The 26,034-nt window shown below is 44.4% G+C and overlaps 1 protein-coding gene across 6 annotated transcripts in view; it reads right to left on the bottom strand.

Annotated features, from left to right (window-relative positions):
* LOC119566474 (exocyst complex component 3-like protein 2) overlaps nucleotides 1-26,034 on the bottom strand; it is a 97,425-nt gene that overhangs the window by 57,406 nt on the left and 13,985 nt on the right. Inside the window, exons 1-3 of one of the 6 annotated variants that reach the window (XM_043548783.1) lie at nucleotides 16,665-16,932; nucleotides 15,984-16,272; nucleotides 2,073-2,330 (exon numbers count right to left, since the gene is read on the bottom strand). The gene's annotated coding sequence lies outside the window, so the exon portion shown is untranslated. Of the gene's footprint in view, nucleotides 1-2,072; nucleotides 2,331-2,928; nucleotides 4,461-15,983; nucleotides 16,273-16,664; nucleotides 16,933-26,034 lie in introns of those variants that run through there. The other 5 variants (XM_043548782.1, XM_043548781.1, XM_043548786.1 and 2 more) reach the window with 5 other exon arrangements.

Here is a 26,034-nt window from a genome sequence, read left to right on the forward strand (position 1 = left end):
AATTGTCATTTAATTAGTAACCTAGTTTATTTCTCCTTTGAAAACATTTTAGTTAAGTCCAGTGGGTGTTATTCTGTATTTGTCTAGAAGAAACAAAGATCTGTAGTGTGTAAGTTCCCCCTTTAAAAACAAATACAAAGAATAAAAAACACCTAAGTTACAAAGATGTACAGAAATAGGGCCTGAGCCAGGACTTTTAGAAGTTGTAATGGAAATATCAGTATTATCAGTATCTTGCCCTCTCACTAATTCAAACATAATGGAGTCATTGTAGAGGTTATAAGTTTATTTCTCAGGAAGCAAGCAGAGATACTGAATCAGAAATACCCTTTCACTGATCTCACACAGCAGGTCTCCAGCATTAACAAAAAAATATTGAAGCAATTTCAGCTTCTTCCTATTTTTCAGGGCAACATCAGGGCAAGAGGAAGATTTATCTCTGTACAAGAATTCATGAAAGCAAAGGGGTATCATACATACACCATAGCTAAGGAACTTATCATGTTTCCTCAGAGAGCTCGCACTGAATGCTTGGCTTAAGTCAATGCCTTTTTTGAATAAAATATTTCAAAGTAAATGAATCAGGTTTAATATCTCTGAAGGTCATGGTAGGGGAACTAGGTTGTGTTTAGCCCTGCACAGGTGCAGAAGTGCCACAGAAGCCAGATGTGGTCTTGGTCCTTACACCACCGGTGGACACTAAGAGTGGCATTAGAAACCACTTAAGGGTTGGGGAGGGTGGAATAAAAGGCAGCACCAGGGTCCCACAGACATATCACACTGGCCAGCAGAATTGGGTCAGGGCAGGGAAAGTACACAGCGCACCTTGTTAAAGGGCATAAGAGATGCCATCATTGTGCACATTCTCTCAGCACTCAGGAGGTATTGTGTCTACCTCTACTAAAATTCCTCTGGAAGCTGCTGCTGCCTGACTACAGCCACTACCTTTAAGATGCAGTTTAGCCCTAGCAATATAAATAGTGGTCCCTGAAATAGCAAGAAGGCACAAAGTAACGTTGGATTCTCCCTATCATTGATACACCACACACACACCCCCCACCCCCCACCCCCCGTAGTGCTCTCAGATGCCAGCACAGCTCCTAAAGTGAATTGCAACCTTGAAAGCACTCCAGCACATTTGATACAAAGTAAACATGGTCTTTGCAATGATGTGATATGCTAGGAACTCAGAAGCACCAGAGAGACACCAGAGTCACTGTTCCCTCTAAGCTGTGCGCATGTGCGTGAGCACACAGATCCTAAACCCCACGCACACAGCAAAACACTGCATGCACAAAAATTTGCACAGAAGCACAACAAAACAAAAATTTGCACAGAAGAATTTTTTTGTGCACACGGCCTGTCAAAAATTAGAGGGAACGTTGACCAGAGGGGAGGGTTTTTCTGAGCTGCAGTAAGGAAACGAAGTTTCGGTGTTCGAAATGCATCAGCTGGATGGAGGGGCCAAATCAGTGAATTCCTCAAAATGGTGTAGTTTAGCAAAAGCCCCAAATTGGATTCTACTGCCCAGCACAGTTAGAAATATAGGCTGTTTAAGGGAGAATGGATATTTCATTCCTTTAGGTGCACAAGAACCTCCACAGATGAGGAGTGATCAGGGAGATGAATGGACATGGAGTACGTAATGGTTGCAAAGCATGTCCTGCTAATGATAGGCCTGATCTTCTGTAGGATATGCTTCCGCAATACCTCCACAATTGTGGGTGGGCACCATGTGACAAGATTCTGGGATTATCTACCAAACATTTAGTTCATGGCAAATTGGGATGTAAATCTACCCTGAGCTAGCCTGCTGCCAACCACATATCTGTGTGGACGCTGCTGTTGTGCACTAAAAGTTCCCTAGTGTGCTTTAATCTCCTGTTTCAAAGCATAGTAGGTCAAAGGGCACTATGGAATTTTTAGGGTCTATCTGGATAGTGAGGGGTAGATTTACACCCTAATTTGCTGCAAACTAAGTGTCCATGTAGCCAAACCCAAGGTCTAACCTTGCACCACACTATACATGCCTCCAGCCAAACCAAAAGACAATGTATCCATACCACACTTACCAGTGTACAAGAGGTTCAAAGGACTCCTCTCCCAAGGGGAAAAGTAGCCTACCGTGCCAGGCTAAAAAGGGAGCAGGAAAGCAGATCCCGAGGAAGGAGAGATCATGAAAATGAGCTTTTCACCCCCTGTATACTGCTATTTCCGGCACTCATTCAGCATCACCTTCGCCTCTTTCCAGAGCTCACGTAGGTTCCTTCAGCACAAAGGAAGGGGGCAAATCTCAGGAGGCCTCAGAATGCCACTAGGAGCATATGTTGCTGGAATATAACAGAGAGCAGCTTTTATGCTGCATCCCCAGAAGCCTACGGCAGTGTCATTCTGGATAGCATCCCTGGAGGGCAAGCAATCCAGAGCAAATTAACTTTGAGAAGAGGTTAACAAGGTTTCTAGTTTCCACCTCAGTACGTGTTAGTTAGGAATGTTATCGTTAGAGTTATCCTAATGAGAGCTCTATCTGCAGACATTTACCAGGGTAAAATTAAAACATGGATTAGTGTCCCTTGTAATGTAAATGTATTTTTATTATAAATGATGGGTACCATTTGTTAAACATATTAATAACATTTTAACCCTATCACTATTTCTCCTTTTAAACCGCTCAGTGAACTAGCCTGCACTTTTTAAAATAAAGCATGTATTGATAGTGTACAATGTCCATTTGTGCCCAATATAACAATTTAACCTTTCTTTTTAGCCCTATTTGGATAGATAGAAATCCTCTTGCACATTTTTCCTATGCCACCTATTGCAATAAATAATTTAGGTTTAATTTTGCATGCCCTGTCACAAACTTCCTGAATATCACAGCTGTAGCTCAATATGGCCAAGTATATATAGTTGGGACTGACAACTCACATTATGGTTTCTAAAACTGTTTCTGTGTTTTCTTCTGCTGCCACAAGGGGCCAGTGCTTCTTTAATTTTTCATCACCAATATTTCTTTGGCACTGCGTTGCTCTCTCTCCACAGGCACATCTGCTAAGCACCACCTGGAGGCTACAAGTCATAACTACAAACTGGTTTCCAGGCTAGCTTGCAAGCTGTCAGACAGGAGCACTACCCAACTAAGCGTTAACTCAGGATCAGAACTCATCTATTTCTAGCCCTTGGGGACAGTCAGAGTTTAAAGCTGTCATGAGTGCAGAGGTAAGATCAGGTATCTCAGAAACCAACGGGGCTGGGAAATAGGAGCTTTAGGAAACAGACAACCCTGTCTTTCCAATGGGACCAATATATATTGGTGGGCCAGATTTTCCATGGTGAGCACCCACAATTGTGGGCAGGTTAGAAAAGAGAGCTCAGTTCCCACTTAGACACCCCTATAAGAGCCAGATTTTCAGAAATGCTCAGCACCCAGCAGCTCCCAGTGTGACACTCCTGGCCAGACTTTTAGAAGAGCTATAACCTACCATGCTGATTTCTTTTGGACCCAATTGTGGATTCCAGTTAATTCTCAAAATCTGACCCCTACACCTGGAAGATCCTAGGATATCAAATTTGAAATTATGATGTTATGTAGAGAAAAGTTATTTTAGGTTCATTTTCAAAGTCATTGCAATTTTCTCCCTCTCTGAGCCCTGTATAGTTGTACTCAGGCTATCTACGGCTTGTGGCTTTCCATGCAAGGGATGTACAAAACAGTCCCAAAAGATTTTTTCAGAAAAATATACTGTGTATAGAGATTATGTGGATTAGTTAGATGAGATTGGGATGAGTGTTATAACTTGCTCAGGAGAAATGCAGCCATCCCAAACTCATGCTGATAAAACATTTATACCATCTCACCATGTTTTATTCCATATACACGAATGCATTTAGTTCAGACTTGACATTAAAATATCCAATATTGTTACATCATGTGGAAGCTCTGGAGGAGTCTTCAACCTTTCCTGACCCATCCGACTGCTACAGGGAAGGAAGAAACATTGATAAGAGGCAGGTGAGCAGTGAGCCAGATCAAGGCAAATCACTCAGAAACAGGCCGAGAGAGAGAGAGAGAGATTAGTATTTGCAGAGCATCCGATCTCTGTTCATGTCAGAATAGATCTTGTCTTCCTACTTCTCTGTAAAGCTACACAAATGCTATCTAAATAATAACAAATACAGGCTAACTCCTGAGAGGTGCTGAGCACTTGCAACAGCTTAGCCCAATAATAATTATGCCTGGCGTTCATTACCAACTGTCTCTTCTCTCCTGAACAAACAATGCTCTGTCCTCGCATAACCAAAAATGGACACCGTGAAGACATTTTGTTGACTGGACTTTAGACAACAAAATGAAATTCAACAAAGACAAATGTAAGGTGCTACACTTAGGGAAGAAAAACCAAATGCACAAATACAGAATGAGGGAAAACTGGTTTGGCAGCAGCACTGCTGAGAAGGATCTGGGAGTTGTGGTGGACCACAACCTCAACATGAGTCAGCAACGTGATGCTATTGCAAAAAAAGCAAATGCGATTTTAGGTTGCATTAACAGAGGCATAGCATGCAAGTCACAGGAGGTGATAGTACCACTCTACCCGGCACTGGTTAGGCCTCAGCTGGAGTACTGTGTCTAATTTTGAGCACCAATGTATAGAAAGAATGTAGAGAAACTGGAAAGGATCCAGAGGCGAGCGACAAAGATGATCAAAGGTAGGGTGACCAGATAGCAAGTGTGAAAAATCGGGACAGGGAGTGTGTGTGGGGGAGGGGGAGCGCCCATATAAAACAAAGCCCCGAATATTGGGATTGTCCCTATAAAATCAGGACATCTGGTCACCTTAATGAAAGGGATGGAATGCAAGCCCCATACGAGCAAAAGCTGAAGGAACTGGGTATGTTTAGTTTGGAAAAGAGATTAAGGGGGGGACATGATAATGGACATCAGATACTTGAAAGGCTACCACAAAAAAGATGGAGAAAAGTTGTTCTCTTTTGCCACAGAGGGCAGGACAAGAGGCAATGGGTTCAAACTACAGCATAGCAGATAGAATAGGAGTACTTGTGGCACCTTACAGACTAACAAATTTATTAGAGCATAAGCTTTCATGGGCTACAGCCCACTTCATCGGATGCATAGAATGGAACATATAATAAGAAGATATATATATATATATATATATACAGAGAAGGTGGAAGTTGCCATACAAACTGTGAGAGGCTAATTAATTAAGATGAGCTATTATCAGCAGGAGAAAGAAACCTTTGTAGTGATAATCAAGATGGCCCATTTAGACAGTTGACAAGAAAGTAAGAGGACACTTAATTTAAGGGAATAGATGCAATATGTGTAATGACCCAGCCACTCCCAGTCTCTATTCAAACCCAAGTGAATGGTATTTAGTGTGCATATTAATTCAAGCTCAGCAGTTTCTCATTGGAGTCTGTTTTTGAAGTTTTTCTGTTGCAAAATTGCCACCCTTAAATCTTTTACTGAGTGGCCAGAGTGGTTGAAGTGTTCTCCCACCGGTTTTTGAATGTTATGATTCCTGATGTCAGATTTGTGTCCATTTATTCTTTTGCATAGAGACTGTCTGGTTTGGCCAATGTACATGGCAGAGGGGCACTGCTGGCACATGATGGCATATATCACATTGGTAGATGTGCAGGTGAACGAGCCGCTGATGGTGTGGCTAATGTGATCAGGTCCTATGATGGTGTCACTTGAATAAATATGTGGACAGAGTTGGCATCGGGCTTTGTTGCAAGGATAGGTTCCTGGGTTAGTGTTTTTGTTGTGTGGTGTGTGGTTGCTGGAGAGTATTTGCTTCAGGTTGGGGGGCTGTCTGTATGGGAGGACTGGTCTGTCTCCCAAGATCTGTGAGAGTGAGGGATTATTTTTCAGGATAGGTTATAAATCTTTGATGATGTGCTGGAGAGGTTTTAGTTGGGGGCTGCAGGTGACAACTAGTGGCGTTCTGTTATTTTCTTTGTTGGGCCTGTCCTCTGGTAGGTGACTTCTGGGTACTCTTCTGGCTCTGTCCATCTGTTTTTTCACTTCAGCAGGTGGGTATTGTAGTTTTAAGAATGCTTGATAGAGATTTTATAGGTGTTTGTCTCTGTCTGAGGGATTGGAGCAAATGCGGTTGTATCTTAGAGCTTGGCTGTAGATAATGGATCATGTGGTGTGTCCTGGATGGAAGCTGGAGGCATGTAGGTAAGTATAGTGGTCAGTAGGTTTCCGGTATAGGGTGGTGTTTATGTGACCATCGCTTATTAGCACAGTAGTGTCCAGGAAGTGGATCTGTTGTGTCGACTGGTCCAGGCTGAGGTTGATGGTGGTATGGAAGTTGTTGAAATCATGGTGGAGTTCCTCAAGGGCTTCTTTTCCATGGGTCCAGATGATGAAGATGTCATCAATGTAGCGCAAGTAGAGTAGGGGTGTTAGGGGACAAGAGATAAGGAAGCGTTTTTCTAAGTCAGCCATAAAAATGTTAGCACACTGGGGGGCCATGCGGGTACCCATAGCAGTGCTGCTGACTTGAAGGTATATATTGTCCCCAAATGTGAAATAGTTGTGGATGAGGACAAAGTCACATAGGTCAGCCACCAGGTTTGCCGTGACATTATCGGGGATACTGTTCCTGATAGCTTGTAGTCCATCTTTGTGTGGAATGTTGGTGTAAAGGGCTTCTACATCCATAGTGGCCAGGATGGTGTTTTCTGGAAGATCACAGATGGATTGTAGTTTCCTCAGGAAGTCAGTGGTGTCTCGAAGAGAGCAGGGAGTGCTGGTAGCATAGGGCCTGAGGAGAGAGTCCACATAGCCAGACAATCCTGCTATCAGGGTCCCAATGCCTGAGATGATGGGGCGTTCAGAATCCTTCCTACCAAAACTACAAAAAGAAGGAGTCTGCGTGGACTCCTCCTGAAGGTCGAAACAACAGACTGGACTTCTACATAGATTGCTTCCGTCGACATGCACGGGCTGAAATTGTGGAAAAGCAGCATCACTTGCCCCATAACCTCAGCCGTGCTGAACACGCCATCAACAGCCTCAGGAACAACTCTGACATCATAATAAAAAAGGCTGACAAAGGAGGTGTTGTCGTCATCATGAATAAGTTGGAATATGAACAAGAGGCTGCTAGGCAGCTCTCTAACTCCACATTCTACAGGCCATTATCCTCTGATCCCACTGAGGATTACCAAAAGAAACTACATTATCTGCTCAAGAAACTCCCTGAAAAAGCACAGGAACAGATCTGTGCAGACACATGCCTAGAACCCCGACCAGGGGTATTCTATCTGCTTCCCAAGATCCATAAACCTGGGAATCCTGGATGCCCCATCATCTCAGACATTTGCCTCAACCTCCCATAAACGTCTCCTCCTTACTCTCACAGATATTGTGGAGCACACAGCAAGCAGCAATAACAATGGGAATATTGGTTTTGCTGAGGTCTAACTGATTCAGTAAACTGCGCCAGCGCACTTTTAAATGTCCAAATGCACATTCTACCACCATTCTGCACTTGCTCAGCCTATAATTGAACAGCTCCTTACTACTGTCCAGGGTGCCTATGTATGGCTTCATGAGCCATGGCATTAAGGTGTAGGCTGGGTCCCCAAGGATAACTATTGGCATTTCAACATCCCCAACAGTTATTTTCTGATCTGGGAAGTAAGTCCCTTCCTGCAGCTGTTCAAACAGTCCAGAGTTCCTGAAGATGCGAGCGTCAAGTACCTTTCCCAGCCATCCCACATGGATGTCAGTGAAACTTCCCTTGTGATCCACCAGTGCTTGCAGCACCATTGAAAAGTACTCCTTGCGGTTTATGTACTGGCTGCCAAGGTGGTCCGGTCCCAAGATAGGGATATGCGTTCCATCTATCACCCCCCCCCAGTTAGGGAATCCCATTGCAGCAAAGCCATCCACTATGACCTGCACATTTCCCAGAGTCACTACCCTTGATAGCAGCAGCTCAGTGACTGCGTTGGCTACTTGGATCACAGCAGCCCCCACAGTAGATTTATCCACTCCAAATTGATTCCCGACTGACCGGTAGCTGTCTGTCATTGCAAGCTTCCCGAGGGCTATCGCCACTCGCTTGTGAACCGTGAGGGCTGCTCTCATCTTGGTATTCTTGTGCTTCAGGGCAGGGGAAAGCAAGTCACAAACTTCCATGAAAGTGCCCTTACGCATGCGAAGGATTCGCAGCCACTGGGAATCATCCTATGCGGTCCCACCAGTCTGTGCTTGTTTCCCAGGCCCAGAATCAGCGTTCCACAGCATGAGTCTACCCCATTGCCACCAGGATGTCCAAATTGCCGGGGCCTGTGCTTTGAGAGAAGTCTGTGTCCATGTCCTCATCACTCTTGTCACCACACTGCTGTTGCCTCCTTGCCTGCTTTTGCAGGTTCTGGTTCTGAACATACTGCAGGATAATGCGCGAGGTGTTTACAATGCTCATAACTGCTGCGGTGATCTGAGCAGGCTCCATGCTTGCCATGGTATGGTGTCTGCAGGAGAGCAGAGTTGCAGTGGAAGCGGTGGCTTACGATGGATGCCACGAGAATAGATATTTATAGAGAATGACAAGAGGACCTGCGTGGTGGAATCATGAGAGCAGGAGAGCAGAGTTGCAGCGGAAGCGGTGGATGACGATGGTTAGCACCACACACATTTCCCAAGGAAGAACACACATACCCGGGAGCCCATGAGAGACAACATGGAGAAATTCGCTATTGAGACAATAGCAGCAGAGCAGAGTTGCAGCGGAAGCAGTGTATGATGATGGTTAGCCGTCCTACTGCACTGTCTGCCGCCAGCAGCACTCAGGACACAACAGCGGCGGTGTGGATGAGCTGAGTTGAGCGGGCTGCACGGTTGCCATGGTATAGTGTCTGTGTGGAAAAAAGGGGCGAAACGATTGTCTGACATTGCTTTCACGGAGGGAGGGGCGACTGACAACATGTACCCAAAACCACCCTCAACAATGTTTTTGCCCCATCAGGCATTGGGAGCTTAACCCAGAATTCCAGTGGGCGGCGGAGACTGTGGGAACTGTGGGATAGCTACCCACAGTGCATCGCTCCATAAGTTGATGCTAGCCACAGTAGTGAGGACACAATCCTCCGACTTAATGCACTTACTGTGGACATACGCAATCGACTGTATAAAATGGATTTCTAAAAATCGACTTCTATAATATCAACCTAATTTCGTAGCGTAGACATACCCTTAGAATCATAGAACCATAGAGTTAGAAGGAACCACAAGGGTCATCTAGTCTAACCCCCTGCCAAGATTCAGGATTTGTTGTGTCTAAACCACCCAAGACAGATGGCTATCCAGACTCCTTTTCAAAACCTCCAGGGAAGAGGCTTCCACAACCTCCCTAGGCAGTCTATTCCATTGTCCTTCTTCTTACAGTTAGGAAGTTTTTCCTGAGATTTAATCTACATCTGCTTTGTCCTCACCCACAACTATTTCACAATTGGGGACAATATATACCTTCAAGTCAGAGGCACTGCTATGGGTACCCGCATGGCCCCCCAGTATGCCAACATTTTTATGGCTGACTTAGAACAACGCTTCCTTATCTCTCCTCCCGTAACACCCCTACTCTAATTGCGCAACATTGATGACATCTTCATCATCTGGACCCATGGAAAAGAAGCCCTTGAGGAATTCCACCATGATTTCAACAATTTCCATCCCACCATCAACCGCAGCCTAGATCAATCCACAAAAGCGGTCCATTTCCTGGACACTACTGTGCTAATAAGCGATGGTCACATAAACACCACCCTATACCGGAAACCTACTGACCACTATACTTACCTACATGCCTCCAGCTTCCATCCAGGACACACCACATGATCCATTGTCTACAGCCAAGCTCTAAAATACAACCACATTTGCTCCAATCCCTCAGACAGAGACAAACACCTATAAAATCTCTATTAAGCATTCTTAAAACTACAATACCCACCTGCTGAAGTGAAAAAACAGATGGACAGAGCCAGAAGAGTACCCAGAAGTCACCTACTACAGGACAGGCCCAACAAAGAAAATAACAGAACGCCACTAGTTGTCACCTGCGGCCCCCAACTAAAACCACTCCAGCACAACATCAAAGATTTACAACCTATTCTGAAAAATAATCCCTCACTCTCACAGATCTTGGGAGACAGACCAGTCCTCCCGTACAGACAGCCCCCCAACCTGAAGCAAATACTCTCCAGCAACCACACACCACACAACAAAAACACTAACCCAGGAACCTATCCTTGCAACAAAGCCCGATGCCAACTCTGTCCACATATTTATTCAAGTGACACCATCATAGGACCTGATCACATTAGCCACGCCATCAGCGGCTCGTTCACCTGCACATCTACCAATGTGATATATGCCATCATGTGCCAGCAGTGCCCCTCTGCCATGTACATTGGCCAAACCAGACAGTCTCTATGCAAAAGAATAAATGGACACAAATCTGACATCAGGAATCATAACATTCAAAAACCAGTAGGAGAACACTTCAACCACTCTGGCCACTCAGTAAAAGATTTAAGGGTGGCAATTTTGCAACAGAAAAACTTCAAAAACAGACTGCAACGAGAAACTGCTGAGCTTGAATTAATATGCACACTAAATACCATTCACTTGGGTTTGAATAGAGACTGGGAGTGGCTGGGTCATTACACATATTGCATCTATTCCCTTAAATTAAGTGTCCTCTTACTTTCTTGTCAACTGTCTAAATGGGCCATCTTGATTATCACTACAAAGGTTTCTTTCTCCAGCTGATAATAACTGATCTTAACTAATTAGCCTCTCACAGTTTGTATGGCAACTTCCACCTTCTCTGTATGTATGTGTATATATATATATATATGTTCCATTCTATGCATCCGATGAAGTGGGCTGTAGCCCACGAAAGCTTATGCTCTAATAAATTTGTTAGTCTCTAAGGTGCCACAAGTACTCCTGTTCTTCTTGTCTGAGAAAAAGTGCACCTACATTTTTTTAATATCCCTTTAGAATCCCTGGGTCACCAGGAACAGGTATTTCAGGAAGCTCAAACTGAAATTTAGCTGTATACAAATCATGTGGCCTAACAGATGTGCAGACATCTGCAGATCAAGCAACAGTATTTACTAGTCATGTATGTAGTAGACGTGCCTCCCCATGAACATTTATGTTCGCATTGTTTTACGAAAATAAACAAGGGCTTTTGGAACATACGGTGTACAGGTCCTGATTTTTAAAACCTGCCTCCATTTTGAGCCCCAAGTGCAATTAATTTCAGGTATTGATGGCAGCATGTAGAAGATGATTATATACCTAATTTACAAGCACAATTAGGTAGTTATCTGCCATAGGTACATGCAGTTATTTGTGGGTGAAAAACGAGAGGCTGAAATGAAGTCCCTTTACACATCACACCCCTACATATAGTCAAATGAATTAGACCTTGTGCAGCACATTACAGTATTTCCCTGCTTGAAATGAACATGCTGACTTTGCTATACAAGTATAAATCCACAGTTAACATTGCATTATATCACTGATTTTCTGTTGTGGTGCATTGAGTCTGTAATGCCTAAGTCCATCCTGTTCACAGAAAGCAATAGCTGCATGCCACAAATTAGTTGTCAAATTTATGTGCTCATAATGAGCAAAACAAAACAAAAATCCCATAGTGTGCTGAAGGCCTGTACATTTTGTTCAATGTTCTATTCTTATGAGCAGCTGACCTAGATTCTCTGCCTGAATGAGAATGTTTCCCAGCAATTGAGGCTGTTCAGAGAGTCAGGAATTCAAGTATTGCCTGAAAGCTTATCATAGAAAGAAAATGAGGCTATAGTTTTAAGAGAAAACAACACTATTCATTCGTCATGTAACAGGTTCTCAAATATCCACATAAAGTGCAACACTGACTGCACTAGCTTTCACTTCAGAGTCTGACAAAGACTGTATTTGCATTTTGTCCCCACTAGGCAAACAAGGCAGTTTCCAGCACTATGCCTCCTTGGAATAAACACAGTGTGAAAAACTTTGCCATATGGCAAATTGGATTTTCTGTAAATGGTCTGGCAGTTGACTAGGAGTCAGGACTCCTTGGTTCTCTTGCTGTTTCTGCCACTGAATCATTCTATGGTCCTGGGCAAATCAGTTCCTCTTTGTGCTTCAGTTCACCCATCTGTAAGATGAGTACTATAACCATTTATTATTAACCAGTAATACTTAACTCTCATGCATGTGGGTTGTGAGGCTTAATTCATATTTGTAAAGCACTTTGATTTCCTGAAATGAAAGGCACTACAGAATAGCAAAGTTCCTCTGTTCTTACTCTGTGGACCGTACACTTTTTTAATATTGTAACTTACCCATTTTAAAGTACAATAAACTATGATGGAATAAGATTTCTTTCTTTACCAGTAACTCTAGCCCCCACTACACCAGCAGTTTCCTCCCTAAGGGCTAGATCCTGGATCTATATGAGTAGGGTTACCATATTTGAACATTTAAAAAAGAGGACACTCCACGGGGGGGAGGGGTATTTGCTCATGCCCCCCACCCCTGGCCCCACCCCAACTCCACCCCTTCCCTGCTCCTTCCCCACCCCCATTCCAACTTCTTCCCCAAAGTCCCTGCCCCAACTCTGCCTTCTCCCCGCCTCAGCCCCACCTCCTCCCCTGAGCGCACTGCGTTCCCCCTCCCACCTCTCCCTCCCAGCTGCGCAAAACAGCTGTTTTGTGGCGCAAGCGCTGGGAGCTAGGGGGGAAAAATGGGCACTCTCTCGAGGGATCAACATTCACGCTCTTTCTTGAATGATCAACTCTTCTTTGAGGAAAAATAATAATGGCTAAATCCCAGACATTTTTAGATATTTAAAAATTCCTCCTGGACGGCAATTTAAGAACCAAAAAGCCGGACATGTCCGGGAAAATACAGACATATGGTAACCCTATATATGAGAGGACTCTGGCCATTGCAGACCCCCATTGATTTCAGCACTCAAGCTGCACTTGCACATACGAATGTTCAGGATCAGGGCCAGTGATAAGACACGTACCCAGTGTGTTCATTTGGAAAGACATTATTCTTCACGGTCTTATCACTGAGCTTTAGCCACTTCTCTGCTTTGCTAAAACTTCCAGCAAGGCACCGATGGTGTTAAAATCCAATTAGCTGCTTCGAAACTCAGATTTGGTTGACTGGATTCAAACACCACATCAGACAAATGGGTTTTCCCTCACAAGCTCCTTTCTTGTGTGTGGGTAGCACGCAAACTAGGTCTTTCATTTTTCTGTAAACACTTGCCACAGCTGTTATTTTTAGAAAGCTGTGTGATGGTCTGACTTTTGTTTATGAGCAAAAAAAAAGAATGCTGAATATTTTACTGTCTGTGTTGTTAGTGTTTTTTAGTTTCACATTTCATTACTGAGACCCCTTACTCTTCTGCCAGGAGACTGAATGAAGAAACCTTGATGACAAGAAGCTTCGGCCCTCTGACAAAGCAGAGTAAAGGGGCAGGTGAGCAAATAAAACTAGTCAGGGACACTGACAGGAAGTAAAAAGGCAGCAGTAAGGATGTAGGTGGTGAGGAACCAGGAAGCAGCATGTGATGGATCTATGACAAAAGTATGCCAGAGGACACTTTGAGACTGCAGAACCCACACTCAGATCTTGTAGACCTGCTGCGCAAGGCAGAAGCAGGGGTTCTGCAGCTGAATGAAACTCAGCAGGAGTTCCAAGTTTAGCAACAAAAACCCTGTTTATGGTTTCAGGTTTATTTTCAGAAGGCTTTGGTTTTTGTCCCCTACAACCCACCCACCCACTGCAACCAAAATAACACAAGGCAGTAAAATCTCTATATTCCCATCCTACGATACAACCGCATTTGCTCCAACACCTCAGACAGAGACAAACACCTACAAGATCTTTATCAAGCATTCTTAAAACTACAATACCCACCTGCTGAAGTGAAAAAACAGATGGACAGAGCCAGAAGAGTACCCAGAAGTTACCTACTACAGGACAGGCCCAACAAAGAAAATAACAGAACGCCACTAGCCGTCACCTTCAGCCCCCAACTAAAACCTCTCCAGCACATCATCAAGGATCTACAACCTATCCTGAAGGACGACCCATCACTCTCACAGATCTTGGGAGACAGACCAGTCCTGGCTTACAAACAGCCCCCCCACCTGAAGCAAATACTCTCCAGCAACCACACAACAAAAACATTAACCTAGGAACCTATCCTTGCAACAAAGCCCATTGCCAACTGTGCCCACATATCTATTCAGGGGACACCATCATAAGGCCTAATCACATCAGCCACACTATTAGAGGCTCGTTCACCTGCACATCTACCAATGTGATATATGCCATCATGTGCCAGCAGTGCCCCTCTGCCATGTACATTGGCCAAACCAGACAGTCTCTATGCAAAAGAATAAATGGACACAAATCTGACATCAGGAATCATAACATTCAAAAACCAGTAGGAGAACATTTCAACCACTCTGGCTACTCAGTAAAAGATTTAAGGGTGGCAATTTTGCAACAGAAAAACTTCAAAAACAGACTCCAATGAGAAACTGCTGAGCTTGAATTAATATGCACACTAGATACCATTCATTTGGGTTTGAATAGAGACTGGGAGTGGCTGGGTCATTACACATATTGAATCTATTTCCCTAAGTTAAGTATCCTCACACCTTCTTGTCAACTGTCTAAATGGGCCATCTTGATTATCACTACAAAAGGTTTTTTTTTCTCTCCTGCTGGCAATAGCTCACCTTAACTGATCACTCTCGTTATAATGTGTATGATAACACCCATTATCTCATGTTCTCTGTGTATATATATATATACTTCCTACTGTATTTTCCACTGCATGTATCCGATGAAATGGGTTTTAGCCCACGAAAACTTATGCCCAAATAAATTTGTTAGTCTCTAAGGTGCCACAAGGACTCCTTGTTGTTTTTGCTGATACAGACTAACACGGCTACCACTCTGAAACCTGTCACCATGCAAGATTTTACTAAATTACTCAAGATGGTTAAGTCCAAAGCTGGCTGCGAAGAGTTACAAAGGGATCTCACAAAACTTGGTGATTGGGCAACAAAAATGCAAATGAAATTAAATGTTGATAAGTGTGAAGTAATGCACATTGGAAAACATAATCTCAACCATACATACAAAATGACGGGGTCTAAATTATCTGTTACCACTCAAGAAAGAGGTCTTGGAGTCATTGTGGATAGTTCTCTGAAAACATATGCTCAATGTGCAGTGGCAATCAAAAAAGCTAAACAGAAGGTTAGGAAACATTATGAAAGGGATAGATAATAAGACAGAAAATATCATAATGCCACTATATTAAATCCAAGGTACACCCACACCTTGAGTACTGCATGCATTTATGGTCACCCACTCCTCAAAAAATAGCCAAAAAGAAAAGGAGGACTTGTGGCACCTTAGAGACTAACAAAAACTGCTTATTCATGTTTATTTGATCTACTCACACAGGAAAGGACCTTGGTAGGTATCTGGTATCTCAGAGTAAACATCTGCAATTATGCATAAGCACATAGCTTATGTACTGGATATTTGAAGGTATTGTACACAGAACACTATACTTGAGTGTTACTAACATTCTTTCTCACACCCAGAAGTCAAAGAAATAGGAAAAATATCATAGGGAAAAAATCTGAAAGAAAAAAACTTGCATCTCTTGAATGTAAAAGTAATAATTCACGGCTACCTAAGCCATAGATACATGAGGTGAGCTGAGCAACTGCAACTCCCATTCAACTTCTCATTTAATTCTTTATGTCTATTAACATTTTATGTGTCTAGTTTTAGTTTTTGCTTCATTTTGCGCATACCAGAACTCCATATGCAGCCTTTGGTGGACTGGGGACTTATTTACATGCATCCCAAGTCAGAGACTTACCAGTATATCACGAGCACATGCAGCCACAGCCCCAGATCACACAACTCATTTTGCTGCCTTCTGAATGCTACGATAATGCACTCACTCCAGTTTTCAGGACATCAGACACAGCCTGTTAAATTGATAAGATATAAGTGAGCTGTGCTCATGTTTGGAGAGCAAGACCAGAGAAATAAATACAACTACCTAGTTTCCAAACAGCACTTGTACTTATCTTAGGGAGGAGGAGGAGAAGCAGGAATGAGAAAAAGGAGACAACAGCATGGTAGCAAGGGTAAAAAAGTAGACCCTGAAGAGAAGAGTCTCATTAGTTTATTTTCATGGGAAAACTATAGTGAAGAAAAGATAATTCCTAGTCACAGTAACTCTGGTAGATAGGGTTGCCTGGTGTCTGGGTTTTGACAGGAAAGTTCAGTCGAAAGGGGACCTGTACAGTGTCCGGTCAGAAGTACTGACTGGACACCAAAAGTCTGGTTACTGCCTGCAGGGGTGCCAGAACAGGGGGGGCCAAGGCAGCGCCCTCCGCAGCGTGTGTGACCACAGCGGGGCACTTGCAGACAGCTGGGGGCAGCATGGCTGTGAGCCAGGTTAGTGCCCATCCACTCAGTGGGATTGTGTTTGGATCACATCCCATTTTCCACCCTCCTCTCTGCTCCCCACCCGCTGCAGACACACCCCTACCTGCGTGGGAAGCCACTCCAGGGTTCCGAGACACGTGTGACTGGCACAGGTATCCGCAACCTGAAAAGCTGGGGATCCCGTGTGGGGAGGCCGCTTATCCCCAGGGCAGAGGTGACTTTGCAGCACCAGCTCCCACTTTGCCTCCCTCCCCATGCCACTTGAATGGGAGCTCAGCCAGGCCTGAGAGGGTGGGGGAGCAGCACCCTTAAAACTCAGGGCATGTGGCTCATTGTGGAGCCTGGCCTCCAGCTTGCATACACAGCGCGGGGAGGGAAGGGCATTTCCCCCAGCCCGGTACAACCCGCCCAGATATACAAACAGACAACACACACACACCCCATAATCGCTGCCTGCAAACACCACTGCCAGCCTAGTCCAAGGCGCGGGGACCAGGGGCATCAGGTCATCAACCTGCGCCAGCCCCTTCTCAGTCAGGGCTGACTCCTACCCAGCTCTGCAGGTGGCGGGTGAGACCTGGGGGGAGGGGAAGCGAGCGAGCGGCGCTGCAGTGTCCGGTTTTAAGAAATTGGAAAGTTGACAACCCTAGACAAAAGTTGTCAGCACTTTTGAAGCTCCACAATTAAGATCAATGGAAAATTGGGAAGGATTTGATTAAGACACAGGACTGCTGAAGCCAGGATAGGTAGTTTGTTTGTTTTTTTTTTTCTGTGTTCTGTCACCTTAGGCAACCCACTTAGGCCCAAATTTTCAAAAGTGACCACAGCTAGTGTAATGGCTGTACACTGCCCCTCATAGCCACTGGCATAGTGGGCGTGGCCAAGGGAAAAGGGGCACAGCCAGGCGACATCTGCATTCCAACTATTCTCCAGTACCAGAACAGCCTCTTGGAGCCATAAACAGATGGGCATCACTTAGAACTGCTAAAGGGACTAACACACCAGGAACCAAACTAGTTCTGCTGAGCCCAGAAGCCATAAATGTGGTATAAAGCCACCACTCCCCCACAAAAGGTCCAACACCAAAAGCAGCTCAGACAGACCCAACACAGCCTCTAACTGCAGAAGTTACCATACCACATTACAAACAATTAGTAGAGATGGGCTAAAGCCACAAATCGAGATCTTGATTTCTAATGCTGTCACAGTTCGGGGTGTTCAGATCAGGCCCATCTTTAATGTTCAGTCTTAAACCTTCAAACCACACAATACAGAACAATCATTTTGACCAAAGAAGTAATCGCTAGGAATGGCTTAGGTATAAAACAAAACAATGCAATAGGAAGGCAGAGTCTATTTGATTAAGGCATCTGTAACCCACAGATACATTATTTTTAATATAGTGGGGCAGGGTAGTTAGAACAAGAAAGGATTCTGCACTGCTCTGCCAAGTTCGCAGACTTTTATAGTACATTTTACTGTAAAATAGAAAAGTAAATATAAGGAACGTTCTACCTCTTGAAGGCCCAAATTGGACACAATAGGGATTTTTTTGGCCAAGTCCAAGGAAAGGCTAGTTCCCACATCAGCCAAGTTCAAAAAAAGGTCTAATTATGTAGTTCACTTCAGCGAAGCTCTGAAGGAGAGGAGGGAAACATAAAGCCTAGTTCTTCACCCCTCTTCCCAGCCAGCCTTCCTCCTTTTTTCTCTCAGACTCAACCCTCAGCTCCCCCTTACAACTGGAGGGGATTGACTAATGCCCCACAGCTGCAAGGCCCTGCACTCAGAGAAAGGCCCTTAGTCCTTCCTGTTCCCAGGGGAAGGGATTTAACTAGGGTGACCATACATCCCGTTTTGGCCGGAACAGTCCCTTTTTTAAGCCCTGTCCCGGCCTTGATCAGTTGGCAAGAACAAACGGGACAAATGCCCACTCTTGTCAAAAAACTGGGGTGTGGAGGAATGTGAGGGGGGCGAGCACTGATGCCAGCCCCGCGCAGGGTGGGTGAGATAGGGCTTGGGCGGGGAGCAGGCAGGGCTTGGGCGAGCAGTGACACCACCCCAGCCTCGTGAGGGGGGCAGGCAAGGCTCAGGCGAGCAGTGATGCCAGCCCCAGCCTCATGAGGGGGCCAAGCAGTAAGGCCAGCCCCACGCGGGGGAAGGAGGGGCAGGGCTAGGGCTAGCCCAGCCTGTCCCGTTTTCCCTTTGGGAAATATGGTCACCCTAGATTTAACCCTTCTCTTCCAGCTTCCAGATGGGTCTTCACAGCCTATCACACCAAGATGAAGTGAACTGTAATCTGTTATTGAAAACACGATAGGGAATGCCCCACAGCAGTGACACTGTATTCAAGTACTCTGCCTTCTTCACCAGCCTGCATGTCATTGAGATAGTATCTGCAAAGCCAGCTATACAAATAGTTAGCTTGGCTGGGGGAGAAGTGTACATAATACAGAGCATTCAAGGCCACTTGAGTACAGCAGACCAATGCCAAGAAGTGGAGCAATATTCTCAAGGGCATGTAGGCGGCATCTGCATTTCATATCCTGGTCAAAGTACAGAGACTTTAGAGCACCGTCCCCTTTGCTCTGAATTGCAATATCTTCTAGCTTAGAAATGCCTTTCTCATCGCTCTGAACTATGCAAGTCAGAGTTCAACTTGCTCCCTGATTTACTGAAGCACGAATGACTGGGGTCTGAGAAATGTCACAGAGAAGAGGACAGAAATAAAAATAGGTCATTAATGAGAACGTTCAAACTGTTCTGTGTTTGTACAGTGCCTAGCACAATGGGATTCTGGGGCTCGTAGGGACTACCACAATATAAATAATAAGAAATGAGTGTTCCTCCCCAATTATCTATAGAGGGGTGGCAAACATGCCTGAGGGATTTAGGAGCACAACCCCACTTATTTATTAAAAGGCTGAGGACCTTAATCAGTCCTGAGTAAAGAGGTAAGGATTTGGCCCATTGTTAGTTATTTATTAAGAAGTAACAGCACACTCAGTGCAATACAGAACACAAAGGAGTTTGTGGTAGGCGATATATAACTATAACATCTCTTCTTTCATTAACGTGAGTAGGCTGGTACCCTCTTGTGCTGTAGAGTCATAGTCCCATGTGTATCTAAATATGCACCGAGATTAAAGTTCGACCTTGATCAGATTTTCCACAGATCTCTCAACAGTAATGGAAGCGTTACTATGGTACACACAACTCTGTTTGCATATTGAGAGAACAATGAGGAGTAAACGGACAGAGATCAGGTAAACATTCCACAGCCTGCATTAAATTACAGAACAGCCTTTGGAAACATTTCCTAAGGAAGGGATCAAATTATCAGTGTGCAGTCCAGCCCAAAGCAAGGGCAGTGTGGTTTTCCACTGACTCTGGAGGGTCCCAGAGCTCAGGCTGCAGCCCAGCCCAAGTGTGTACACCCCATTTAAACAGCCCCTTAGCCAAAGCTCCATGAGTCCGAGTCAGCTGGCATGGGCCAGCTGCAGGTGTCTACCTGCAGTGCAGATATACCCTGTGACAAGTCTATCCACATCACCGCACACGCTCCCCAACACGCCAACATTACTGCGCTACTGGATGTGTTGAGAGGCCCTAGCCAAGGCTTCCCCATCCCTTACCACCTGCCCAATGGGGGGAAAGTAGCAGTTCTGCAGAGCCTATTTCCCCCTGCATGCAGAAAGCAGTGGTATGGGTCACTGGGGCAAGGGAGAAGGTGGGCACCCCTCCCGCTACTCCCTTGCACCAACTCACCGGACGGGCCAAAATGTGTTATTCTGAACAGAGAAGGGCTTTGAATCTCTTCATTCTGCATGGTTCAGATGTTTAGCAGACCTCTATGATAGCAGCAATAGCTGTAATACTCAAAGCTGGTTGTCTTCAAAAACACAGGAACATTTATCACATTTTTATTATTAAATATTATTCTGTAAGACCTGGGATGCAAACCCAAATGTTATCCTCAGGGCAGATGAACACCGCCACGGAGCCTTCCCAATCACAGAGCTCACCCATGGTATTTACTGGTGACTTGAGACAGCCCACACTACAGTGAAATAAGCAGTCTTCACAATCACAAACATTCAAAAATCATGAGTCAGACCCCCAAAATTCATGAGATTGGCCCAGGAGTGAAAGTAATTTAAAGGACTTACCGGTATGCCGGAGTCCTGAAAAGGGGCATGGCCTTGACCAGAAGAGGCGGTGCCTTTAAATTCCCAGGCCCTTTAAATCAAGATTTAAAGGGCCTGGGGCTCCAGCTGCGGTAGCGGGGCTCAGGCGGCGATTTAAAGGGCCTGGGGCTCTGACCGCTGGTACCGCCCCAGGCCTTTTAAATAACCGCCGGAGCCCCCGGCTGCCCCCACTACCCCGGGACTCCGGCAGCGGGGCTCCAGTGGCAATTTAAAGGGTCCGGGGCTCCCAGCAGCAGCCAGAGCCCTGGGCCCTTTAAATCGCTGCCTGAGCCCCGCTGCCAGAGCTTCTGGGGTAGCGGTGGCAGCTGGGGGCTCCAGCAGTGATTTAAAGGGCCCTTTAACTCACCGCCCGAGCCGCCTCTGCTACCCAGGGGCTCTGGCAGCAGGACTCTGGTGGCAATTTAAAGGGCCCGGGGCTCCGGCCACTGCCAGTAAGGCACGGTGAACCCGCTCTTGCCGGTATGCCATACAGTACCATACCAGCTTACTTTCACCTCTGGACTGGCCCCAAAAACATTAGATTTAAAAATATATATATTATATTGTGGTTTTTGATCTGCCTGTTGATTTTTGAACTCCGCCTGTTTACTCCCTGTGTGTGTATTTGCACATACTTATGTGTGTGCATGTGTGATGAATGTTGCCAATACAAAAACTCCTCTGGCTACTGGCTGCAGGGTTTGGGGTGGGGAGAGCCCTGCCAGTCTCCTGAAGCAGCCCCAATTAATGGCTCTTCCCGAGGAGGTGGGCAAGTGAGAAAGGCAGCCACTCAGAGAGGGTTTTTCTGAGCAGAAATTCAGGAGAGAGCTGGAGTTTCTGGAATCACAGCCAGACTGGCTCCACCCTAATCATGTGACTAGTAAAGAGCTGACAACACGGCATAAGGAATCACATTCAACTAACCATATTCTTTCCCGGTGACCAGGAAAGGATTATTTTAAAATGGGACTGTACTTCCCCGCCCCTCTTCTTTATGGTATGTACTAAGTCACTGCTTCTCAAACCTTTCCATACTGGGACCCTCTTTCCCCCAGCAGGAGCCCCCAGAACCCATCTCCCATTTAGCAATATGTGAACAACAGAGTAGTAGGTTGAGAAGGCATGTATAAATGACACTAATGACCCTATTTCAGGATCTGTACTTTTTAAATGTTTGGGTTGGGGGGTGGAGTAGCCTGTGTTTGTACCTTAGAAATATCAGGAATATCCATAGGCGGCATATCTAAGAGGCTTGGGGAGGCTGAGCCTCCCCAAAAGAGACTGGCCATGCGGGAGGGCAACTGCTGCAGCGCGGGTCACCTCCCTTCGGAGGCACACTGGCCCCCTGCTTTTGGAGTGCCAGAAGCGAAGCTCCCTAGAAGTGGGAGGGCCACCAGTGCCCAGATCGTGGCCCTTTCTGTTGCTCAACCTGAGGCCCTCCCCACACTCAGCCTCTATCCCTTAGACCTCCCCCTGACCCGCCATTCACTCCGCCACAGAGAAGTGCGAATGGCAGGTGAGCAGGCCTCAGGGGAAGAGGCAGAGAGGAGCGAGCAGCGGGTAGGTGGCCTTATCAAGTCTGGTCAAGTCATATTTTGCTAGTGGACCTGCTGAATGCATCAAAATATGTTCCATGAGAACTCTTACATTTGAACTGAAAGATTCGTTATCCAAGTAGTAATTAGTAACTGAAGTTATAGGTGTTAACAAAACCAGATAAAAACACAGTTTTAAACAGTCTGACTAAAAAAGTCCCTTCTCTCTACTAATGTCATTGTCTCACTAGTCTCACTGTCATCTAGAGCAAGCAAGATCTGAATTTCTAATGTAAAAAGAAAAAGAAAACACATCCTTACCCTAAAAAATAAAAACGTGTAATTTTTTCAGAAGCACCTATGCGCAGGTGCTTTCAAAAATATTACGCAAGCCCTTGTAGGCATAAAGAAAAAAGGCACAAACCAATTTTACCCTCATTGCAGGTCACCTTTAAAGCCCTGATCCTGCAAATATTTATGCATAGGCTTGTATGTGAGTAATCACATTGACTTCAAGCACTCAGGTGCTTAAAGCAAAGCATGTGTATAAGTGTTCATAGGATTGGGGCCTAACAACTCTGGGAGATGATGAAACAAATGTGGATATCAAGGGTATCTAGAAGTTACTGATTCTAGTAACTTTGAAACAATATTCTGTTATTGAACATTTTTTTATCTGAAGGAGATGGCAAGTGTGAATCCCAATAGGGTCAGGCTTGCCTTTCCTGCTTCTAAGGAGATACATTTATTGGCATGCAGTTTTGGCATTAGGGGTGCAATTTTTAAAAGCACTCACCATTGGCCTACCTCTGCCTCAGTGAAGCCTATACAGAGCAGAGTTAAGCTCACACAGCGCTTTGGAAAATCTCGCCTAAAGTTCTCATGGAGGTATTGCCCCTCTGCCCGTCATCAAAATATCCCTTCCCCAAAGTATTGTGCATGCCCTGAGGCAGCTGCATTTGAATGGTGAATTAGTATGTAAATCATTAGAAACATTTCAGGACGAAAGGTACTGTATATGTGAACATGCACAATATGATACGTAAAGTTGAATGAGGTAATTCATATAAAAATCAAACAGAAACAACACAAAATAATCCCTAATATAAATCCACTATTGTCACTGAAGATGAATTTGGCTAAGTGTCTTATTATATTTTACCACAGAACAAGGAAATTGATAGTACCCCTTTTATAGCAATGGCGCAGGGCAAGCCTTAAGAGTTCATCAAAACTAAAGAACTGGATATGTATAAATGAAGGGATGTCATAACAGTCTACAAATGTCAGGAGGGTGTGAACTCCAAGGAGCAGTGAGGAATTATTTAGGGTGGACGTGGAGTGATATAACCAGGAATAATGGGGTAAACTATCTTGAGTATTAGGAAAAACTTCCTGACAGTGAGAGATCTGATTTAAACGGTCAAATTCTCTGCTGGTATAAATGGGTACAACTCCATTTATGTCAGTGGAGTTCTCAGCACTGACACCAGCAGAGAATTTGACCCAAGAGGTCTTTCTCAAGTCTGTTTTCTGTGTGTTTATGTTTTAGCAAATGTTTGTAATGGAAAATACGCTGTTACCTATTCATCAGGTTTAATACAAAACTCTTGGCTATAGCTATAGTACTGCAGGAATGTTTGGAAAAGACAAGAGTGAAAATGATTTTGTATTTATTACACGTCTTTTAATACACCACTCTGTAGCCAAATGTACCCCCTACACACTATTGTAATAATTCACACCCTACACACTATTGTAATAATCTGTGTACAAAATATGCCATGTGAGGTATCATTTGAATACTCACTGGTCAATAATATCATGGTGAAATGTGTGTAGCAACATTATATGTAAAATTATTAATGTAAGCTGAAATTATGACTGAAATGTGTTTATCAGACAAGGCCGGGAAGGGGATAAACCTGTTTCTCAAAGACAAAGGACAAGCCGACACCTCTAACCAGGAGTCATCAAAGTTGCAATCACCTGTCAGGTTGTCATTCTTTGTCAACAAAGGGGTGGAGGAACAGAATAATCTACATTTTAGCAAGCAACACCTGGAACCTCTTTTACCATGAGACTCCATGTCACCATCCACAGCGGGAAGGAACTTTATCAAGGGGTAACCCTCAGGAAAATGGATTTCAAAGGGTGACTGGACTATAAAAATAAGAGGCAAAAATACCCCAGGTTCTCTCTGTCTTTCACCTAAGAAGACAAAGGAAGCAGCCTTTGGACTATGGGAGGGGTTCTGACGTGAAAATTTGGTCAGCCCTGTTGCTGGGAAAATGTGGTAAGGATTTTACCTTGAACCAAGTCTAGTTTGTTAAGTTTTAGTTACTAGAAAGCATTTTATCTTTATTTCTCTTGTAGCCATTTCTGACTTTAAAGCCTTATTCTTGTACTCACTTAAAATCTCTCTCATTATAGTTAAATAAACTTGGTTTATTTTTAATCAAAACTAATCCAGTGTTGTGTTTAAACTGGGCTGTTCAGTCATTTAAAGTAGCAGGCTGTTGGATACTGACCCCTTACAGCGGCAACTGACTTATAATATCTAAACTGTCCAGGAGAAAGTGGATAGTGCAGAACACATATTTTGGAGAAAATTTGGGATTGGGAATATCTTGGGGTCATACTGCGGGTGGCAACAGGCTGCTGGAAGCCAGAATGTGGCTGGTGTGTTGCTGATAGGCTGCTGGGGTCAGAATTGCTGGATCAGGACTGCAGCTATAAACAGACACTCAGGGTGTGACCTGCATGTTGTTTGGCTGTTTGTGAGCCACCCAGGTTGGGTGCTACAACAGCAAAGCATTGTGAGGCACCTACGTTTGCAGGGCACGTGGTTACACAACCACTCACTGATCTGGATTGCACCCTGGAATGTGATGTATTCCCAATATTCAAGGCGAAGTGGCACATTAAACTAGAAGAAACTCTTTGACAAAACCCTGTTGGGTATAACAATGAAGAGTAACAGAAGGCAAAGCAGATAACAATTATGTGACCACAGAAATGCTAAACACTTTAATAAGATACTAAAACTCAAGATGTAGGAGAGGTGCAATAAAATAAAACTGAAAACAATTCATGCATTCTTCTACAATATCCCTTCACTTACAAGGAAGAGTGATTGTATGATTGTAAAATGGGTGAAAAAATAGGAGTAGCTTGTGTTCATTTGTACAGGGAGGAAAACAATACCAGACTGTCTGCTGAAAGAAACAACCTAATGCAGATCAGAGAAGGGTTGCTAGTTTTAGGTATGAAAACTTGCGTAAACTGCAAAAATGCAAGCCAGGGTTTACATGGATTCCTCACATCACCCCACCCGGGGTTTGGACTCATGTGGCTAGATCAGTGTGACTACAACAGTGGCAAAAAATCCCAGTATAGACAAGGCTTAAGTGACATATAAAAGATTCATGTGAAAAGAGGATAATCTACAAACATGCAGGGGGGCTGATGCTGATCTCACTTATACCAGTTTTTCTACATCACTGTAACTCTGTTGACTTCCATGGTTACTCCTGATTTACACCACTGCATATAAGATCAGGTCCAGAAAGAGTAATAGCACCACGACTTTGCTAGTTATCATCTGGTTTAACACAGTTGTTAGCATAGTTTCTCTGAACCATAGTATAAAAATTTACTGTAGGTCCTGTCAGCACTACAAAAATGTCTGTTTCTGGAAATTTCCAGATTGTTTCTTCAGACCATTTCAGGTAGAAAGCATATGGCAGCAAAT

This window comes from Chelonia mydas, chromosome 6, assembly GCF_015237465.2.
Source record: "Chelonia mydas isolate rCheMyd1 chromosome 6, rCheMyd1.pri.v2, whole genome shotgun sequence".
Classification (NCBI taxonomy): domain Eukaryota; kingdom Metazoa; phylum Chordata; order Testudines; family Cheloniidae; genus Chelonia; species Chelonia mydas.